Genomic DNA, 7673 nt, shown 5'->3' with positions numbered 1-7673 from the left:
CAGACATGGAGGATGGTGAGAGAATGCTTTATGGGGAGATGCAACTGGTTGGACTAAAGCTTGGACATGGAAAGGCAAGAAGCTTCTATGGGGAACTGAGTAGTGAAGTGACTTGAGCCCAGCCTGTGTGAAAGGCAGCAGTGGGAAATACAGTGGGATGCAGGAGGGGCCTTGAACCCAAGGCGAAAGAAGTTGTACTTCCATTTGTATGGGGTAGGGAGCAACTGAAGCCTTGAACAAAGGAAAGGCTTGCTCAGATGTGTGCAACTGGAGGAGAAATCCAGAGGCCCCAGGGGTCGTTGAGGTATGAGAGGGAAGGGGTTTAGGGCAGTAGCTGTGAGGATAGGGGAGGGGGATGGGTGTGGGCAAAACCCTGCGAGTGTGGCAAGGACTTGGATGACTGTGTGGTCTTCCCTGTGCCCCCACAGTCTGTTCTTCACATAGCACCAGACAGATCTCTGATCTTTACATATAGGATCATGTCAAACCCTCTGAAGGTTTCTCGCCTCATTTAGAATTAAATTCCAATCCCCTTTCCATACCCTCCTGCAGTCCGTAGCCTCTAAGTGCCTCTTCTCAGGCTTCTTCTCACTACTTTCAACCTGTCATTTGATGCATTCCAGCTACGATATTTTTTGCAGCATTGCAAGCCTGCTCCCACCTCTGGCCCTTGCATTTGCTATTTCCTCTGCTCAAATCTACCTTCTCAAAGAGAGCTTCTCTGATGAAAATAAGCAGCCTTCCCACCCCATCGCTTTCTCTGCTTTGCTTTTATTATAGCATTTATCATTTACCGACATTATAATACACCTCGATGTTTCCTGTTGGTCGTCTCCATGGAATGCAAGTTTCACCAGTGGTCCCTGCTGTAGCCTCAGAATAAATGATTGAGTGAATAAGGGGAGAGGTAGTCAAGGAGACACACATTTCTAGTCTGGGAAAATGGGGGTGCATGGGAACTGCTATTGACCAAGATGGGAAATACAGGAGAAGGAAGGATTTTGGAAAGGAAACTGGGGTCAGTTTTCAACATTTACATACATGAACCCAGCAAGACACCTTAGTAATAACCCTAGGAGGTTCGTGGGAAAAGGACTAGAATCTAGCAGGCTAATAGGATTCAGGAATAAGCCACAGAGAGATGATTACTTAGCCATAAGACTGAATGAGCCAAAAGGAGGGTAGAGCACCAAAGACTCATCTACGATGGGTATCCAAAGTGGGGAAACAGGCAGGAGAAGAGAGGTTGTTAATAGCTGCCCATTGCTCTTGGGAGGAAATCTCCAGCCCCCTCCACGTGTCCATAAGACCTGGTATGACCTAGTTATTTATTCATGACTTTGACCTCATCTCCCACCTTGCTGCCTGCACTCCAGCTACACTGGCCCTCTTTGATTTCTTGAATTTGCCAAGCTCCTACTAACCGCAGTGTCTTCCCAGTTTTCTTTCCTTTTCCTGGAAGCTCCCCCTCCAAACTCTCCACTCCTCAGCCAGCTAGCCCTTTCTCATCCTGCAGAGCTCAGCTTAAAAATCACTTCCTCAAGTTGTCTTTCCTTGACTTCCTCTCCCCCCTTCCTCCCTGTTATTTACTTTCATAACACTCTGCAAATATGTAAACGCGTGTGCACGCACATACACATGCACAACAGGTGGCTGATATAGAGAATATATATGATATGACTGTCTTATGTCTGCCCTCTTAAACCGTAAGGAACCAGAGGTCTATGACGATGCCTGTGTTGTTCACAACTGTGGCCCCAGCACTTAACAGTCGTGGTCCATAGCAGATGCTCAATAAAAGCATTTTGAATGAATAAGCTGAAAGATGTGGGAGGAAGAGCAAAAACATAGAGTGGCAAGAGCCAAGGTGACGTTTTCAAGAATAAGCAGGACATTGGCACAGTCCGAGGCTGCAGCAGAACATGGCAGGCTGAGACGAAGGAGAGCCAAGAACCAAAGGCCTAGATTACCATGGCTTTAAGAATTCAATTTAAATATGGCGATGAGGGAGGGACAAGATGGGGTGAGACCTAACAGCAAAGAGTGAAGGAGGCAGTGACTACGGTAATTTTATTACTGGAAGAAATCAGGAAAACACTTTGATTATTTGAGGCTGAGGAGAGTCTACAAAGCAAAACATAAAACTTACAAGCCATAAAGCAAAAGACGATTGTATTTACAGACATGAAAATGTGAACCTTAAAAAAAGGACCACCTTCTATGGGTCAAGAGATGTTATAGTTAAAAGGCAACCAGAAAAACATTTTGAGCCTCTACAACAAACAGAAGTTTATATGCATGCTACTTATTCTATTTGAGAGAGAGAGAGAACAGAGAGGGCAGACGGGGAGGGAGGATGTCAAGCAGACTCCCAGCTGAGCATGGAGCCCAATTCGGGACTCGATCTCACGACTCATGAGATCATGACCTGAGCTGAAACCAAGAGTTGGAAGCTTAACCGACTGAGCCACCCGGGTGCCCCTATATGCATACGATTTTAAAAGCCAGGGAGTCATCAAATTCATAGAGGCAGAAAAGAGAAGGGTGGTTGCCCAGGGCTGGGAGTTGGGGGAAAGGGAGAATTCAGTTTTGGAAGATGAAGAGCCCCGGAGTTGGGTGGTGGGAATGGATGCATGACAAAGAGCATGCACTTGATGCCCCTGAGCGACACCCTCCAGACTGGTTCAGATGGCACCCTTTGTGCTGTGTACATTTCACCGTAATTTACAAAAAAAAAAAAAAAAAAAAGAGCACCCAGAGAAATGAGTAAAAAATGAAACGGAACCATCTAATTGGCAGAGGAGCAAAGAATGTAAGCAATAGTGTACAGGTGAATGGCACAGAAGTGGGGAAACTCTATTCAACTTCCACAGCTGAGGACAGGAAAAGTTGGAGCGGTGAGAGAAGAAAGGTAAAGCCCCGACACAATAGCTAGGCATGGCTGTGAGAGCCCGACTTTCTCGCGCATCCCCCACCATGCGTGGGGCACGGCTTCTTCAGCAGACAGTTGGGCGACAGCCATCAAAACCCCCAATGGGAGGCCATCGGATGCAGCAACTCTGCTCTTAGGAATGTGGTCCAGAGAAATAGCCACTCAGATGTGTAAGGGGACTTAGCTCAGGACTGCTGGCAATTCACAAACATAGAAAGCACCTAAACAGTTGTGAAGAAACCGATTTTTTAAAATGCAAGTACAAGCACACATGGACTAACCATCAGCCACGGAAAAAGCAAGACGGCTCTCTCTATTCTCCTGTGGAAGGAAAAATAACACATAGTCATTGAAAAATGTCATGACTCAGTATTGTATGATCTGTTTTTTACTTCCTGAAAGTATACAATGGTCCCTTTTTTTTTTTTTTAATTTATTTAAGAAAGAAGATGTAAAATGCGCTTGTAAATGCAGAGGACAGACCTCCATGGTACCAAAGGTCAACCGGAAAGCTGAGAAGGAGAAGGGAGAGTTTCGCTTTTGACACGACACACCTCTTTGATGTTTGCTCAAGGTTTTCTAAAAGTACCTTCCAGTTTTTGTAATAAAAAAGAAAGAAATGAAGATGAGAAACTGCGGAAGAAAGTCAAAGTGGGAGCCCAGAAGCAGGAGTCCCCGAGACAGCCGAGACAGCCCAGCCGAGGGAGAGTGTTGCAATGGAGGGGGGAGTATGAGAAGGTGTCGGGAAGTGAGCAGGAATTTATGGAGTGGGGAAGGTGATAAGGGAGGGGAACTTCTGGGAAGCAGGTTGGGGGGCGTGGGGGTGGGCGGGCACAGAGCTGAGTGGGCAGGGAAAGGTGCCCATCCGAGAAACCAGCCAGTTCCCTCTAGCTGCCAAGTGGAACGTTGGCTTAGACTACCCTCACTTACCCAGACGTATTTATTGAGCCCGTACTACGTGTTGTGGATAAATCAATAAATAAAACCACACGGATCCTCTTCCTTTCAGGTTGCTTTCAGTCTAACAGGAGAAGCAGACGTAAAATCATAATCATCATCAGCAGCAGCAGCAGCAGCAGCAGCAGCCACAGCAGCGGGGCCTTTGAGGAAAATATGAACAACAGGGGGAGGGAGAGTACCAGGACATGGAGTCTAGGCCCCTCTGCGGCAGTACTGTGCGAGCTGACTCTTGAAGGGTGAAGGCACTTAACGAAGGGGCTGGGGGCGAGGGCAAAGGCTTTCTAGGCAGAGAGAGCAGCCTGTACAAACACTGAGAGAGAAAAAGCTTGCTTCACACTGAAAAGACAAGCCAGTGAGAATTTTCCACAATATCAACATGGATTTGCCCCCTTTGGTAGTCCTTTATGACCCCTAGCCCTGCCGAGAACCCACTGTGCCTTCCTCTAAACACCTCTTAACTAAGCAGCTTTCTGTATTAAGCGACATTTTAGATTTTTATTATATGCTGAATTTTGTACCATCAGCTGTCCTCACATACTGTTCGGAGTTTCTGTCTGTGGGCTGCGGATGTGCGTGTGAGAGGGGGATTTGGAGTGGGATATGTGTTTGCCATTTGTCCCTATCTTAAACAATTAATCACAGAAATCAGTGCACCCCGAAGCCATTACCCTTGAAAACCGAAGATCGTAAGTCTTGGCATGCAAGCCAAATGTTACTGAAAGTCAAATTGAAATTGCAGAAAGCTGTAAGGAAGAAAAGCATAGAGCCTCACCACTGTTAGGCATGCTTCTTCTTCTTTTTTTTTTTTAAAATATTTTATTTAGTTACTTGAGAGAGAAACCGTGAGAGAGAGCATGAACGAGGAGAAGGTCAGAGAGAGAAGCAGACTCCCCGTGGAGCTGGGAGTCCGATGCGGGACTCGATCCCAGGACTCCAGGATCATGACCTGAGCCGAAGGCAGTCGTCCAACCAACTGAGCCACCCAGGTGTCCCGGGCATGCTTCTTTTAAGCTGCTGGCCATTCTCTGAAAAGCAAAGATTAACAATAATTGATACGGAAAACTCATCTTCCTTCAGTGAGACGTGGTTGATTTTGCAAGAGCCCAAGATGGAAGGAGCAAACCCAGTGCCTGTCCTGAGGGAGCTCACAGTCTTCACAGGGAAGACGCATAAGTCACAATCCCCCAGCAGCTAATCCCCCTCAGAAGAGAGCCTGCCTGTAGTGAGACAGAAGCCCAGGCTGGGAGCAATGACCTCGGGGAGGGGAGCCTTCCTGCCAGCAGAGGGGATGCTGGAGGGCTGGGCAGGAAGTAGTCAGCAGGAGGACTGGCATTCCAGGTGGAAGGAGAAACCTGAGCTGACAGCACACAGTGGGGTTAGGAACTCACTAGTAGGCAAATGTGGAAAGACCCAGGAGGGACGGGCCAGTACGTGGGGAGTCAGGGAGGGAAGGGCCATGAACAGCGGTGAGGAACTGTGGAATTTCTGCTGACGCTGTGTGTGGGGAGATGGTTGGTTCTCTCAGAGGTTTCCAGAAAGCAGGAGGTGATGGGGCAGTGTTTGGGAAGATCACTGACTTCTTGTGGAAGATGGATGCTTCCCCTGCCCCACAGCCCAGCCTGCCTCTGTGGGTTCAACAAGGGATGAAGAAGAACACCTGTCCGGCCCTGCTCTTTCTCCAGCACACCCACCCTGCTGTTTTCTCTGCAGATGACAGGACTTGGGCCCAGGGGCAGGGTCCTCAAAAGGTGGCAACTACCACTCTGCCTCTGTTTCAGAGACACCTGTAGGCCCTTCACAGCCTCAGGCAGGGCCAACTGAGATCTGGCTTCAGACCCCCTCCTGGAGGGAGCAGGGAGGAGGCTTTTTTTTTTCCCCCCTATTCCCAAGAGAGAATCCAGCTCGGTGCTGGGTTATTTCCTAAGCTGAGCATTCTTGGTTAATTTATATTTCGATCCAGGGAAGCCTCTGTTCATTTAGGAGCTATTTTTTGGGCTTTAGCTCAACAATGGCAAACATGGACACTGGGAACAGGCCCAGAGTCCCAAAATGATTAATATCCTGTGTTGTGAAATGTCAAAACGCTTTTAGAGAGCCAGGAGGTGCTGGGTGATAGTGGTCAGCCCCTAGAGTCATTTGAGGGGAAGATGCTCTAATTCCATATACGAAGTCAATGAAATCGAAGCAAGGCTCTGGAGACAGATCTCCGGGTGGACGCTCACTTTCAGGAAATGCTCTGAGCAGGCCTGCAGAGCTCCGGTACTCCAGAGTGTGTCTTGGGCAACTCGGCCGTCCCGGGTTTGCTTGCTGTCCTCTTGCTCTAGACCCCGTCCCTTGCTTTGGCCAGTTGCCACCCGGCTTCTCCACACTGTCACATATCAATTGCTTTGTTTATCTTATTGTTGGCCTGTTTTGGAAACACTCTCCTAGACTCCTGTCTGACTCATAGGTTAAGGAGCATGAGTAATTCTTCTGGAACTCACTTGGAACAGGAGGGAACCCTTCCCATTTGATTTCCGGTCTTAAAAAAAAAAAAAAAAAAAAAAAAAAGACAAGATAATTCACACAGGATGCTAATTAGTTTTCCTCTTCAGCAGTTAGCATGGTCTTGCCCTGCTTGGAAAACCGCCTTCTGTCCAGCTGGGTTTAGAAATTTGAACACCTCCAGCTTTTATTCAGAATGATAAAAATGACACCAGAATATTACTCGGGGGTGATTAGTTTTCCTGCTGAAGTTGTCGTTTTCATGACAGAGGAAACGCACGTGATCTGTCTTAAGGAGACGTGAAAATTTGAAATGAACAACCAGATTTGGCCTCTGAATGCTTCTTTTTCGGTTGTGGGTGTAGGTAACCTCTGGTTGTCCTTTTCCTGCTGTTTTTGGCCTGTCCTTCGAAGCAGTGATAGAAACTGGCTAAAGCTCTTTGACCCCCAGTGGGTGCGGCTCCTTTTGGAGCCAGAACAGTCTGGTGTCCACTTCCTGTAGCAGAGATGGTAAGAAAGTGGCTCTGCATCGCCTTTTCTCTGAACCAGCTTCCAGGAGGACCAGCCCCTTCACAGGGCATGGTATTTGAGAGCCTTTCAGCACTGCCAATGTGAAACATTTCAGCATTTCTGGAGCAAAACTGCAAAGAAAGTTCAAAGTCACATGATGGGGCAGGATTATGGGGAGCTTTAACTTCCCACTTTGTACAGCTTTGAATGATTTGAGTTTCCCAAAAGGAGTTGGGAAAACAGGAAGGAGAAAACAGACAAAGCTTTACCATGTTTGCTCAAAGATGATCTCTTTATTCTTTTTTTGTCCTAACAGCTATGTGACTTTGGGCAAGTTAATGAACCTCTCTGTCCTTACCTGTGAATTGAAGGTAACTATATACCCCTTCAAGTACTGTTGAGCATTAAAACGTATGATATATGTGAGTACTCCAATTGAGTGCACACAGTGACCGTCAATAAGCTTTACTAATATCATTGTTGTTGACAATGATGTCGCTCATTACAAGTACCCTGTAAAGATTTTCCGGCGAGATAAACACAACACCAGGCAAAGTGGGTGCAAGGCAAGATTTATTAAAAACACTCTCCGGCGAAGTTTCAGGGCTCAGGAGAAGGGGAGCCAGGAAAGTTGCACCGGGAGGAGGTAGGCACCCTCGGGCGAGGTTCCGCAACTCTGGAAAGCAGAGTGGCAGAAGTGGTGCCCAAGGCAGGGAGGAGGGGGCTTTTAAGGGGCCTCAAGGGGAGTTCAGGGGTCTCTTGGCAAGTTTCCCTTATTTGGATATTT

This window comes from Mustela nigripes, chromosome 1, assembly GCF_022355385.1.
Source record: "Mustela nigripes isolate SB6536 chromosome 1, MUSNIG.SB6536, whole genome shotgun sequence".
Classification (NCBI taxonomy): domain Eukaryota; kingdom Metazoa; phylum Chordata; class Mammalia; order Carnivora; family Mustelidae; genus Mustela; species Mustela nigripes.
The sequence above is the reverse complement of the archived record's forward strand: the minus strand, read 5'-3'. Positions refer to the sequence as shown.